The following is a 15,021-nucleotide window of genomic DNA, read 5'->3' as shown; positions in this document are numbered from 1 at the left end:
GAAATGATCATATGGTTTTTTTCTTTCAGTTTATTTATATGATGGATTACATTGATAGATTTGCGTATGTTGAACCTGCCCTGCATCTCTGGGATGAAGTCTACTTGATCATAATGGATAATTTTTCTAATGTGTTCTTGGATTCGGTTTGCCAGTATTTTATTGAGAATTTTAGCATCGATGTTCATGAGTGAGATTGGCCTGTAATTCTCTTTCTTGGTTGTGTCTTTGTGTGGTTTTGGTATTAGGGTGACTGTAGCTTCATAAAAGGAGTTTGGCAGTGACTTTTCTTTTTCTATATTGTGGAATACATTAAGGAGTATAGGTATTAGCTCTTCCTGGAAGTTCTGGTAGAATTCTGCATTGAAACAATCTGGTCCTGGGCTTTTTTTGGTAGGGAGATTTTTGATAACAGCTTCTAGTTCTTCACGACTAACAGGTCTATTTAGATTGTTCACCTGGTCTTGGTTCAACTTTGGTATATGGTACTTATCTAAAAAAATGTCCATTTCTTTTACATTTTCCAACTTTGTGGCATATAAACTTTCGTAGTAAGATCTAATGATTCTCTGAATTTCCTCTGTGTCTGTGGTTATGTCCCCCTTTTCATTTCTGATCCGATTAATTTGCAAGTTCTCTCTCTGCCGTTTGATTAGTTTGGATAGGGGTTTGTCAATCTTGTTAATTTTCTCCAAGAACCAGCTTTTTGCTTCATTGATTCTTTGAATTGTTTTCTGTATTTCTATTTTGTTGATTTCAGCCCTCAGTTTGATTATTTCCAGTCTTCTACTCCTCCTGGGTAAATCAGCTTCTTTTTTTTCTAGAGCTTTCAAGTGTGTTGTTAAGTCTCCAATGTGTGCTTTCTCCGTTTTCTTTAGGTGGGCACTTAGTGCTATGAACTTTCCTCTTAGCACTGCTTTCATTGTGTCCCATAGGTTTGAATACGTTGTGTCTTTGTTTTCATTATATTCAAGGAAGACTTTAATTTCTTTCTTTATTTCTTCCTTGACCCAGGGGTGATTTAGTAGTTGACTGTTCAACTTCCATGAGTTTGTTGGCTTCCTGGGGGTAGCATTGTTGTTGAATTCTAATTTTAATCAATGGTGATCTGACAAGACGCAGGCGGTTACTAATATTTTTTTGTATCTGTGGAAATTTGCTTTGTTACCAAGTATGTGGTCAATTTTCGAGAAGGTTCCATGAGCTGCAGAGAAGAAGGTATACTCTTTCCTATTTGGGTGGAGTGTTCTATAGAGGTCTGTTAAGTCCATTTGATTCAGTACCTCCAATAAATCTCTTATTTCTCTGTTAGGTTTCTGTCTGATTGACCTGTCCATTGGTGAGAGAGGAGTGTTGAAGTCTCCTACTATTAGTGTGTGTGGTTTGATGACTGCCTTGAGTTCTAGAAGAGTTTCTTTTACATATGTGGGTGCCTTTATATTAGGGGCATAGATATTCAAGATTGAGACTTCTTCCTGATGAATTGTTCCTGTTATGAGTATGAAATGTCCATCTCCATCTCTTCTGATTGATTTTAGTTTGAAGTCGATTTTGTTAGATATTAGAATGGCCACACCCGCTTGTTTCTTAGGTCCATTTGCTTGGAAAACCTTTTCCCAACCCTTTACTCTGAGTAGGTGTCTGTCTTTGTGGTTGAGGTGTGTTTCTTGTAGACAGCAGAATGTTGGATCCTGTTTTCGTATCCAATCTCTAAGTCTGTGCCTCTTTATAGGTGAGTTGAGACCATTGATATTAAGTGATATTAATGACCAGTGATCGATGACTCCGGTCATTTTTTTGGGTAGTAGAGTGTATGTGTTTTCCTTCTTTGAGTTGTGCTTGTGAAGGGTCGCTAGATGTCTGAGTTAATGTAGGCAGTGTTGGGAATGTTGGATTCCTTGGGCTGTGATTTTCCTTCTAGTATTCTCTGTAAGGCTGGATTAGTAGCTACGTATTGTTTAAATTTGTTTTTATCCTGGAATAATTTGTTTTCTCCGTTGATAGTGAACAATAGCTTGGCTGGGTATAGTAGTCTGGGCTTGCATCCATTGTCTCTTAGTTTCTGCAGTACCTCTATCCAGGACCTTCTGGCTTTCATGGTTTCCATCGAGAAGTCTGGTGTAAGTCTGATAGGTTTACCTTTATAAGTTACTTGACCTTTTTCCTTTGCAGCTCTCAATATCCTTTCTTTAGTCTGAATGCTTTGTGTTTTGATTATTATATGGCGAGGGGATGTTTTTTTCTGATCCAGTCTATTCGGTGTTCTGTATGCTTCTTGAACCTTCATAGGAATATCGTTCTTTAGGATGGGAAAGTTTTCTTCTATAATTTTGTTAAGTATATTTTCTGGACCTTTTATCTGCAATTCTTCTCCTTCTTCTACTCCTATTATTCTTAGATTTGGTTTTTTTATTGTGTCCCACAGTTCCTGAATGTTTTGTGATGAGAATTTGTTGGATTTGCTGTTTTCTTTGGTCAGAGTGTTTAATTTCTCTATGGTGTCCTCAGAGTCTGAGATTCTTTCTTCTATCTCTTGTATTCTATTGGTTAAGCTTGTTTCTGAAGTCTCTGTTCGTTTACCCAGATTTTCCATAGCCAGCCGGCCCTCGGTTTGTGATTTCTTCATTGACTCCATTTCAGTTTTCAAATCTTGAACTGTTTCTATTACCTGTTTGATTGTTTTTTCTTGGTTTCCCAGAATTTCATTTACGGATTTACTCATTTCTTCAAACTTTTTGGTATATTTCTCTTCCATTTCTTTACTCATTTCCTCAATTTTTTTGTTATACTTATCTTCCATTTCTTTACGGCAGATTTTTACCTCCTGTTTAAGTTCCTCTATTATTTTCATAAAGAAGCGCTTAGAGTCGATTTCTTCTATTTCTTCTGGAGTAGGGTGTTCAATTCTTCTAGTTTCAAGCTCCCTGGATTCTGGCGATGTCATGTTGCCTTTCAGGTTGTTGGAGGAATTCTTGCATTGGCGCCTGCCCATCTCCTCCACTCTGGATGAAACTCCTCAGCACTTTCTAGATAGAACTCCTCAGCACTCTCTGGGTAGGACTTCACAGCACTCTCTGGATAGAGCTCCTCAGCCCTCTCTGGGAAGAACTCCTCAGCAGTGCAACAGGGCTAGCTGGTCTTCCCAGGACCCAGGAGACAAAGGGCCGGCAGCAGTGGGGGGAGGGGAGGGGTCCCTTGGAACACCGAAGACCCTGCCGAAGAAGCTAAGGGGGTAAGGGCTGTGCTCCCTTCCCGGACAGGCAGGCAGGCTTCCCAGGCTAGCACCCACTCAGCTCTCTGGGAAGAGCGCCTCAGCAGTGCAACAGGGCTAGCTGGTCTTCCCAGGACCCGGGAGGCAAAGGGCCCGCAGCAGTGGGGGGGAGGGGAGGGGTCCCTTGGAACACCGAAGACCCTGCTGCAGAAGCTGGGGGGGGCTGTGCTCTCTTCCCGGGCAGGCATCAGCACCCACTCACCTCTCTGGGAAGAACTCCCACATCACCAACAATTTTAAATATTTTAGTAAAAATCCCAAAAGACCTTAAAATATATTTATTTTAAAATATTTATTTTACTGTTTTAGATTATAACAGAATTGCATCATTTTTCCCCTTGCTTTTCCTACCCCCAAATGCTCCCATGTACCTCATCTTGCTCTTTCAAATTCATGGCCTCGTTTTTCTTTAACTGTTGATTTTTTAAAACCTGCTACATCTGTATGATGTTACTTGCATGTATATGTTTTCCTCTCATTATCATTTTTAGTTAGCTCTCTTTCTCTCAGGTGTCTAAGCACAATTGTCTTCCCACCTATCTCTTTCTATCTCTTCTAACCACAGACTACTACAACCTAGGCGTAATACAGTTGCTCTTCTGGAAAAAGCCAGAACTCTGGACCATGAAATATAAGGATTTCCTTAATCTCTTCTAAGTGATGGAGAGTTTCTTCCACCATGGCATCAGTATCAAGCAGTATAAGCTGGTGGAGGATATGCGGACCTAATAACATCGAGGAACAGAAGGAGGAGTATTGTGCGACAACATCTAGATCAAGCACTGCAATGATAGGATGAGCCTTCTTCATCCAGTATCATCACAGATCCTGGGAGTCTATCAAAGACTATCAGGTCCAGAACAGTCAGCACCACCATCCCTATTATGGTGGTATTCATTATAACACCAGTGTGTTATTCATTATAATTCCAGTTCTCTGATGCATGCATGGAATCACTAAATATGTTATTTGGCAGTGTAAATACCAGTGTTAACAATAAATCCCAAGAACTATATGGGCAATGAGCTGGGAAAGCTCACAAGGAGGTTCATCATAGAGCTAGAAAAGAAGAGTTTTGTTGAATTGGATGAAGTAATATTGAATCCAGGTGGAATTGACCCAAAGGGACCAGGTAATTTCTAATTGTAGCATTGATCAGTTCTGGGTTCCACCAAGGCAAAGTCTTACAAAAGAAGTATCTTGGAGACTGACTGTGATACACTGATCCCTCTTGTTCAATCCAGTGCACCCACAGACAAAGTCAAGGTCATTGTTGAAGGTGCCAATGGACCAACGACTCCAGAAGCTGACGAAATTTTCCTGGAAAGGAACATCACACCATGGTTATTCCAGATCTCCATTTAAATGCTGGAGGAATGACAGAGCCTTATTCTGAGCATCTGAAGAATCTGAATCATGCCAGCTATGGCTGATTAACTTTCAAATATGAAAGAGATTCTAACTAGCACTTGTTCATGTCTGTTCAAGAGAGCTTAGAAAGAAAATTTGGAAAGCATGGTGGAACTATGCCTGTTACACCCACTTCAGAGTTCCAGGGCTCCATTTTTATCCCATCAGCAGAGAAAGACATTGTACACTCTGCTTTACCAGATGTTGAAGCAGATGATGGAGTGTTTTGCCAGGTACATTATGGAAATAGCCATGGAGTGTAATCTTTGCACCTTAACCAGAAAACTGCTTTCTATATTAATGCATGGAGAAAGTTTCCAATGTGAACTTTACATAGGTGCATTGTAACTCTCTTCCTACAATTCCTCTTCTCCTGTGCCTTCTGCAAAATTCTCACCAGTTTATACACAAACACCAAAATCTCTCTTTTGTGACTTACTGAATAAGTCATTCTTCTCAACAGGTTCATTTGAATCAGTTCCTTAAGAAGAAAAGATTTGGGTTATGGTATCATGCATACCCATACTAGTGTGAAGTAGAATTTGGTTTTAAAATAAAATATCACTGTTCCTCTTAGATGTGTGGCCTTGCTCCAGGGCTCTCCCCAACAGGGTTGAGGAAATTGTCAGAGAAAATATTCAAAAGCACTTACTCACTTTTGCTCTGAAAAATTCTGGGATATGATATAAATTTAACACATGTAGAAAATAAGTATGTAATCTTTTCAAGAGGGATCATGGTTCTCAAATGAGTTATTGGTATTTTATATGAAAAAAATCTCAACTTTATAACTTCAAACAAAAAAGAAGCTATTTATCATGCACGTTATTCTTTCAGAGTGAAATAAATACATACTGCTATAATAAAATTGCCTTTAATCACTAAATCAGCCTAACTGTAACTCTGCGCAAGTGCCTATAGATATAAATAAAAGAAAGATCTAATATTTTAAAGTATTATTTATAGCTTATATATAACATATATAATACATAGTATAACTATGTATTGTTGACCAGTAAAAATAGAGAACATTATGGAGACCTGTTCAAAGAAATCTTTACTTAGCATCATGGTATATACTTTTAACTTGGGAGGCAGAAGTAGGTGGGTCTATAAATTTGAGGCCAGGCTGGTCTACAAAGTAAGTTGCATACCAGGCCAGTCAGATACAAACGATGAGACCCTTTATCAAAAAATAAATAAATAAATAAACAAAATCAACAACGACAACAAAAACCAGATATTTTTAAATTAGAAGGTACAAGTTGTAGCAGGGCGGTGGTGACACGTGCCTTTAATCCCAGTGTTGGTACCCAGGCTTTTCCCGACTCTTTGAGGTGCTATGCAGGGCTATATCTCCTACCAGTCTAGCTTCCTGTCTTCTCCTCTGCTTGCTCCACCGGCTAGTGAAATTAGTTTAGAGAGTTTTGTCCTCTTTTGATATGGTAATTCCACCTGCAAGCAAAGGTTCCTGCAGCAGCGCCTGCCCCATCTGACACTGCCACCAGCTCAATACCCCCTGCTTGGCTGCTCTACCACTCTGCGCCAAGCGGTCAACACTATGATCTCACTCCCAGGTGGGAGGGGGCTCTCGTCCTTTTGCCCCCAAGTATATAAACCCGACATGTGCTAAATAAAGTCGACATTTACCCTTTGGGAAAATGATCCTAGTCTCTCTGTGTGTGTCTGTTTAACTCCTAGGATATTGATCCAGACTCGCGGTTCAATACAGAAGGCGCGCACTTGTATCGGAGAGTAGGGTTTTGCAGATTCGGCCACCACATCCCAGGACTCGGGAGGCAGAGGCAGGTAAATCCCTGTGAGTTAGAGGCCAGCCTGGTCTACAAGAGTTAGTTCAAGGACAGGCTCCAAAGTAACAGAGAAACCTTGTCTTGAAAAACCAAAAAGAGAGAAAGAAAGAAAGAAAGGAAGGAAGGAAGGAAGGAAGGAAGGAAGGAAGGAAGGAAGGAAGGAAGGAAGGAAGGAAGGAAAAGGGAGGGAGGGAGGGAGGAAGGAAAGAAAAGGAAGGAAGGAAGGAGAGAGGGAGGGAGGAAGGAAAAGAAAGAAAGAAAGAAAGAAAGAAAGAAAGAAAGAAAGAAAGAAAGAGAAAAAAGAAGAAAAGGAAGTACAAGTTGTTTTTAAAAACATCAAATTCTTGTGAAAGAAGATGCTGTAGAGAGGTGGAAGCTCATAGGCTGTATATTCAGGAAGCTCATCTACTAACAAATACTAGTTAAAATCATACCTAAAGAGTAATAAACTGTAGATACATGATAGAAGTACAGATAAAGAGTAAAAACATCGCAACACCCTAAAGCTGGAAAAATCTTCATTACAGTGAAATAGGAATAAAGTGACACAACAAAAGACAAAATGATGATGGTTTTGCCAGGTCTCCTTATCCTTACTCTTCAGGAAAAGGTGAGTGCACTGTCTGCCTGTTCCTGTTCTACAGCCACACTACCCAGGACAATCAGATGCGATAGGGAGTCAAGTCAAAGTAGAAACTCAGTTTATTACTGAGAGCATCAACTTATATAGATTAAGTGACATTGTGTCATGGGATGCCTCCAGCCAATGAGAGACAGCCAAGCCCTCCCTCTGGCTGGAGTGGTGTCTACCTAGATTTTGCTGTCTCATCTTTGGTAGCTTTGAGACTATACTTCAAACTTGAGACAGGCTTTTCTCTGTCCTATAGACCTCAAGGTACAGGTCCTGAGATAATTTTGGTCCCACAGACTTGAGGAATTTGCTTATTTGTTCATACAAAACTGGTGTGGGAGGTTCTTCTGTCTATGTATTGATTTTATTGGTTAATGAATAAAGAAAACTGGCTTGGCCTATCGCATGGGAGGAGGAAGGCAGAGTTAAGAGAAATGCCATGGAGCCACAGCTAGAGTAAGATATGCCAAAACTTTGCCGGTAAGCCACTGTCACGTGGTGATCTACAGATTAATAGAAATGGGTTAAATTAAGATGTAAGAGTTAGCCAATAAGAAGTTAGAGCTAATGAGTCAATCAGTGATTTAATTAATGCAGTTTCTGTGTGGTTATTTCGGGGTTAAGCATCCAGGTACAAACTAGCAGCCTCCCTTCAACACAAAACTTACTGAGAACCTACTAGGTTCAAGAAAACAGAAACAAAGTCACATATATTACATGATTATGGTAACTTTAAGGACCTGAGAGTCTAGTAGCAGATAAAAGCATATCTAACTTTAATAAAATGTGAAATACAATTACATGTTAGGCAATATGTTATCAATTATGTGATTGTAATTATTCATATAAAAGAAGTATGTATAAAGGATAATTTGGAAAGAAAAATATTAAAGGTAGGAAAACTAATTGAAAAGTTTTTGAATAACCTAGCTATAAATTGAGGGGATATAAGGTTAAAATAATATGAGTTGAGTTGGGATAAATAGCTATTTTTAAAGTAGAATTGGCAATATTGGTTATAGTTGGATTTATATACTGAATGACATCATGAGGAGAGATCAACCAAGAATAGACATAAACAGGTCAAATAGGAAATGTCTCCTAAATCTAACTTATAACACCTGGAACAGATATTTTTTATGTTAAGATTTATGTGTGAGTTAGATTGATGTCTAAGCTGGTATATAAATTGTAAAGTCATTGTCCATGTTGAAAAATGAAAATAAATAAGGCTCCATTTCACTATCAAAACAAAAGTCAAGGTGTTGTTGTTCTTTTAACAAACCACAACCTCAGTCTATTATTATTCTTTTGATTGTTGGTCATCATTTAAAATAATTTGTGCTTCCTGAGGATGGCAAGCTTGGGAAAGGTAAATGCCAAGGTTCCAAGTGACATAAAAAATAAAATAGTCATCTGTATATTTATAAATTATAGATATGAAGAAAACATATAAATGTTATAATCTAAGTAAAGACAAAATTTACTTTTTTCTTTTTCTTTTATTTTTTAAATAATATTTTTTTCATTTTACATACCGATTCCAGTTCCCATTCCCTCCCCTCCTCCCACTCCTCTCCTGCCTTACCCTACCACCTATCCACTCCTCAGAGAGAATAAAGCTTCCCATGGGGTGTCAACAAAGTCAGGCACATCCTTTTTAGGGTGTCTAGTTTGACCCTATGCAGGTTCCCCATCTATCAGTCCAAAGTCAGTAAGCTCCCACTAACTCTCATCAGCTGTTTCTGTGGGTATCCCCATCATGATCTTGACCCTTTTGTTCATATTATTGCTCCTTTCTCTCTTTGATTGGACTCATTCCAGTGCTTAGCTGTGGATCTCTGCAGCTGCTTCCATCAGTTGCTGGATGAAGGCTCTGTAACTGATTCACTGTTACATAGATACATTCTAATATGAATTTCACAATAAACACCCTTTTAACTTAATGGTTTTTATGAATTTATTAGATATAAAATATCTTAAATATATCAGAATTTTAATAGTTTCAAAGATACAAATTTTGCTCGGCTTATCTTTAAATGTTAAGAAAATTTAGGATGGTAAATGGTGAATTCTTATACTGGGAAAAGAGCAAATAATGATTTTCAGAAGAAAACTATTTAATGATTTTCAGAAGAAAACTATTATTACCCACCAGAAAAGAGTGAGGCATTAGAAATAGTTCATCACTTAGCCTGAATTAACTCTCTGAAAAGCCTTTAGGGTAATTAAAAACCAACAGAACACACATACATATGCGTATGTAACAACGATATGAAACAGAGGAGGCATGAACTTGAAAAATAGCAAGTCTCTTGGAGGAAGGAAATGGGAGCGGAAAATGGTATAATTCTATTAAAATCTCAAAGAAATAAAAGAATTTTTAAAAGGCAACAGAAAAAAATCATTCAAAGGCTTTAAGAAACATACTGGTTATGTCATATGAATTATTTTTCTGAGATTAAATAATATGATCTTCAAATAGAAAAATGTTTCAACATGTGAATTAAATCACGATGTTAGAATTTTGGAAGAATCCTATAAAATGTTTCTACTTAAATACACTATGTAACTGCAACTGTGCAAACATGCTTAGGTGATGATGCTGTTAAGCACTCGCACACAGATGCATCCATATAAACATATATGTGTGTACAGATCATTTTTGTTTTAAGCATTTTTCAGATGTAAATTTTTGTTTTCATTACTATCTTTAATATTTTTCTTTCCTTTTTTGTTTGGAAGAATATTTTCCCTATAATTATCTACACATAGAACATATTAACATGCTTTTCTGAATCTTATCTGCCTTCAAGTTTTCATAATGAATTTGGTATATGGTACTTTAAAAATATGTTGCTATCAAATCTACCAGGTTCTGTTTTTGTGTCTCTGGTCTCTACCTTCTTCCACCCCCACCAACACCACTTGTTCCTTTTATGTTAGAACCTGTTGGGACGAGCTTTTCACTGCCAAGGTCAAATAAATATTAACTACAATTTCATCTACTAGTCCATGTTTTCACTCTTAAGAGATTAATGTTTTGATTTACACAGGGTTTTATATTAATTTTCCTTTTGCAAATTAATGGTAAACGGCATATGTGATAACACTTTGGCCAGAAAGAGATTATGTACCTCTAATTAATCTCAGATTGGTAAGGTTACTAGAATCATAATTCCAAATTTCTGCTTTCAGTAAAACTTTTATATAAAGACGCACCTAAAATACCAAGGCAATATTGCTTTAGTATTTTATTTCCTTCTAATTTTCAGTAGTTTATAACATTTTATAATAGATTCACAACACAATAGATGTTAAAACTTAGCATAAAATGATAATTCAAAAATCATTCTGGACAACAGTAAAAAAACTGAAAGTTTAGAACACTGGAGTATAATTTGTTAATATCAGTCTGAAACAAGAATACCCAAACTCCTCATGATAAATGACCATGGTTAAGTTAATTATAATTACCTGCTTATTAACTTTAATATGCAGATGTAAAATATTAACTTAAAAGAGATTCTTACATGTTCATGAGAAGACTCAGCAGGTAAAGGTGCTTGCCGTGCAAGTCTGATGACCTTAGCTTGATGTTCAGAACTTCACATAAACGTGAAGAGAGAGAAAAGACTACTGAAAATTGTTCTCTGACCTCTGCACACAGACCCTGGTACACATGACCCCATAATAATAGTAATAAATAAAAATTTTAAGTTTTGGCATAATTTCCATTAGAAAGAGCTTGAAACATTTCCATAGTAGAATGTAATAACTAACATATAATCCATATGTTTTTAGCCTATACAGAAAAAACTAATTTTAGTATTGATATCTCAAACAATTCTCCCATAGATTTTTATTAACAGAAAATAAAACATAACTCACGTAAGTAAAACATATTTTAGAACTTCAATTAAAATAGTTGGTTCTGGGGGGCTGGAGAGATGGCTCAGTGGTTAAGAGCATTGTCTGCTCTCCCAAAGGTCCTGAGTTCAGTTCCCGGCAACCACATGGTGGCTCATAACCATCTGTAATGAGGTCTGGTGCCTTCTTCTGGCCTGCAAACATACGCAGACAGAATATTGTATACAGAATAAATAAAATAAATAAATAAATATTTATAAATAAAAATAAAATAGTTGGTTCTGATCATTAAGGTTCATGTTGAACATATTATACACATATTGAAATGAAAACTGATCAGATTGATTTCTTCTATAAGTTGTTTAACTTCAGTGTTTATAAGTAGAATTCTTTTCTTTTCTTTCTCTCCTTTCCTGCCATCACCCTCTTTCTCTCCCTGTTTCTCCCCATTCATTTTCCTTTATTTTTTGAGACAAGGTTTCTAAGTCAAGCTGACCTCAAATTCTTTATTGTAGCCAATACTGACCTTGAATTTCTGGTCCTCCAGCCACTACCTCGCAAATGTTGGGATTCCAAGCATGTGCCATTTTACCTAGTTTGAATGCCACTGGAGATGGAAATCGGGGCTTTCTGAGTATGGGTGAAGAAAGCAACTTACCGACTGAGGTACACCCTCAGCCCCGGTTTTCTTAATTTATATATACTCATACATGCAAAAGCTTCTTCATGGATGTCTCTGTTAATCTGTTAATGTCTTATCTCCATTGCTTATCCTGAAAGATCTTTAGTTTGGACAAATGACTTTTTAATATATAGTAAGAAATTCACTTTGACAATAGTAAATCAATTGAATTGACAGAATGAACATAATTGAAGATGTTCATATTTTGTTTAGAAATTAAAGAAGTACAAGTTGGTTGGTTAAACCCATTATTTCATAGCATGGGATATGTTTTTAAATAAAACACAATATTTAATATCTATTTTCTGCCTTGCTTCTAAAGCAAATGCATGCTCACTGACAATGTAAATTAAAAATTTCTAAGTTACAAACACTTTTCCAAGTATGCCCCCACCCACTATCACTTCTAAACCAACAATTGAGTATTTTTACACAGTAAGAAAAAGTAAGAACTCATGTCTCACTTTTTTATATTCCAAGACATTGTATTACAAAGTTACATGCAATAGTGGAACCATTTCCTTATACTGAATTAAGGGTAGTAGAGGGCTATTAATTCCCTTCTCTCAGAATTATAAGGAAACTCCTTTCCTAGTATCTCTTTTGGACTATGTGTCCTACTGGCTTATGAGTAAGATCCCACGACTCTGACAGTTCTGATACAGATTTAGAGATGTGAAGAGACTAAGGGCACCTAATCCATAAAAGAACTACATTCCTACTAGTAATGTGATCTTTTATTTTTAGTGTTGTGCAGCTAATACACAGGGGAATTTCTATCTAAATCCAAGTTTAAAATATTTTCTCTTTTTATATACTGTTTGTGGGAACTCTTTAAATATTAAGGATAATAAGTTTTTACTGTAACTTATAGTTTATAACTTTGTTTTTCATGAATTTCACAAGTCTTATTGCCTTCAACACACACACACACATCCACATGATCATGTATATTTCTAGCATAACTTTATTCTTATAGCTTTTAAAATACAAGCATGTACTATCATATGTCAATAATGTAGAATTTATTGACAGGATTTATAAGATGAAGATTTAACTTTTTTATGTTATCTGTCTTCTCTTTCGAGGCTTATTTTTTAGTTTGGCATGGAGTTTATAACCAACTTAGTGACTACCTTTTTAACTTTCTTTAAAATTAAAATATAATTATAGCATTTCCCTCTTGCCTTTCTTCCCATCGAACCTCCCTGCCAGTTCCCTCTCTCACTACCACTTCCTCGAGAGTTAACTTTTTATAGTACCATTATTTATAACATTTCTACTCAGGTTTTTTCTTATAATTTTTAATTTTGCTTCAAGTTCTACCTGATTTAAAGTAAAGCCCTACAGTGTGATGAGGTATATTTTCTGAAAATCTTTTATTTTCTCCCACATGTACTTAGCTCCTTCCCACTATGGAAGGTTTAGCCATGATCTCTTTTCCCTGGAATTGTTGTTTATTCTATCGTCTATCTTAAATAAACATTACTTAGGACACTCTTGCAAAAGTGGGATTACTGCATTAAAGTAAATAAGCATTTTAAGACTTTTATGACATCTTGGACAAAAATATTTGTTGTATCAACTTAGTTATACCAAAAGTATATTAGTATGTGGACCTGATGACATTTTTATTGATGTTAGTTCTTTGACTGTAGTTCAGATCTTTCATGTTTTTTCCCAAGGCTATCTTTACTTTTAATGGTTTCTCTTTAGTCAACTTTAGCAATTTTCATTTCCCCAGGCATTATTTACTTCAGCAATGATTTATAACTTTTAGCCCAGTACTATGTACATGATTCTTTAACATATTCCCAGAATCATTTGAGTTTATTTTTAAATACATTTATGATTCTTTCTGTGCATGTTTTTCTCTATAACTGTCTCTTGATTGTCTCCTTTATCTCTAGTTGTCTACCTTGTTAAATTTGTCTATTCGTTTATTTTGTATCCTCTTTAGCTTTGATTCCTGACTTTGGATTATTTCTCTCTTCATGAATGCCTTAGAATTACTTTGTGTTTTGTTTATAACTGAGGAATTTGTTTTTATTTCTCTTTAACAATGAAATGTTATTAAATTAAACATGAGATGGCTTTTAAGTTGGTTGCTACCTATTGTTGTTTTGTTTTTACCGTTGGTTTTAAATACACAGTAGTGTTCTTGCTTTTGGAATAGTTATAACAGTTTTTACTTTTCTTTGATCTAAGAATAACTTGGTGTTTTAAGAACAGGTTATTTTCTAGTTGTAATTAATTTTCATCAAAGTTTGAAATCTATAAATGGCTTAGATTTGTGATTCAGTAGGTTTTTTTTGAGATCTAACACTAATCAGTTCATTGGTGTTTTACAAAAACTATATTATCCTTCATTTTTGGATAATTCAGAATAAAAATCACATGTAACTTACATATTTGTATAAATAGGCCATGAATTATTAATGCACATCATTAAATCCCCAAATTAAAGTATCTGAAGAAACCCAATCTATTTCATTTTCTAATACAAAGAATTAACACTAAAAGTGAAAAATGTATACAAAATAAGCCTACATACAGAGGTTCTTTTTGTTTAGCAATGTTGCAGATGGTACACATTCTATTGAATAATTCTAAGATTAAATAAAATAATTTTTTATTTTTATTTCATATCTATCACAGCTAGTTCCTTGTATTATTTTAGACTCATATGGTTACCAATCATATGAGCCCATAATTACTGTTGATTATTTGATTATCTTCATTGTTTTTAAAATTATTTTTGAAATTTACAGTATTTTATAATTTATTCCATATTTTGTTTCCTGGGTGTCAGTACTCATTGTCAGTTACTATATGTTACCTATAGCATAACTTCTAATTTATGAGATTTAAAGTTTTTCTCTTATTTATTTACTTACTTATTTACTTATTCTTCTCTCATTCATTACATCCTACTGCAGTTTCCCCTCCCTGCTGTCCTTCCAGGAATCTCTTCCCTCTGCCAACCTCTCCTCTTTCCCAGATTCACTCCTCCTCTGGTTCCCTTCAGAAAAGAGCAGGACTCCTAGGGATCTCCACCGAACATGGCAAAATAAGATGCAGTAAGACTAGGCATAAACCCTCATATCAAGGCTGGAAGAGGCAACTCAGTAGGTGGGAAAAATCCCTAGAGAAGACAAAAACCAATCCCATCAAGTGATGTACATTTTTAGCAACATGTTCTATTATTTCTTAATGATGTTTATTAGTTTTAGGATTAGTAAGAGAAGTTGTGTGTATGTAATACAAGTAACCATTTTTTAGAGTAAATCTATATATCTGCTTTATCTCACAAAGCAAACTCATTTTTATTTTTCATAAGTTGGAA

General features: G+C 35.8%; 1 pseudogene; it reads left to right on the top strand.

Moving 5' to 3' along the window:
- Positions 1-3,646: 3,646 nt before the first annotated feature.
- On the top strand, positions 3,647-5,257 carry LOC125389323 (glutamate dehydrogenase 2, mitochondrial-like; annotated as a pseudogene).
- Positions 5,258-15,021: the final 9,764 nt, after the last annotated feature.

The sequence above is a fragment of the Myodes glareolus genome, chromosome X, assembly GCF_982192425.1.
Source record: "Myodes glareolus chromosome X, mMyoGla1.1, whole genome shotgun sequence".
Taxonomy (NCBI): Eukaryota; Metazoa; Chordata; class Mammalia; order Rodentia; family Cricetidae; genus Myodes; species Myodes glareolus.
This window is presented reverse-complemented; position numbering and strand designations above follow the sequence as displayed.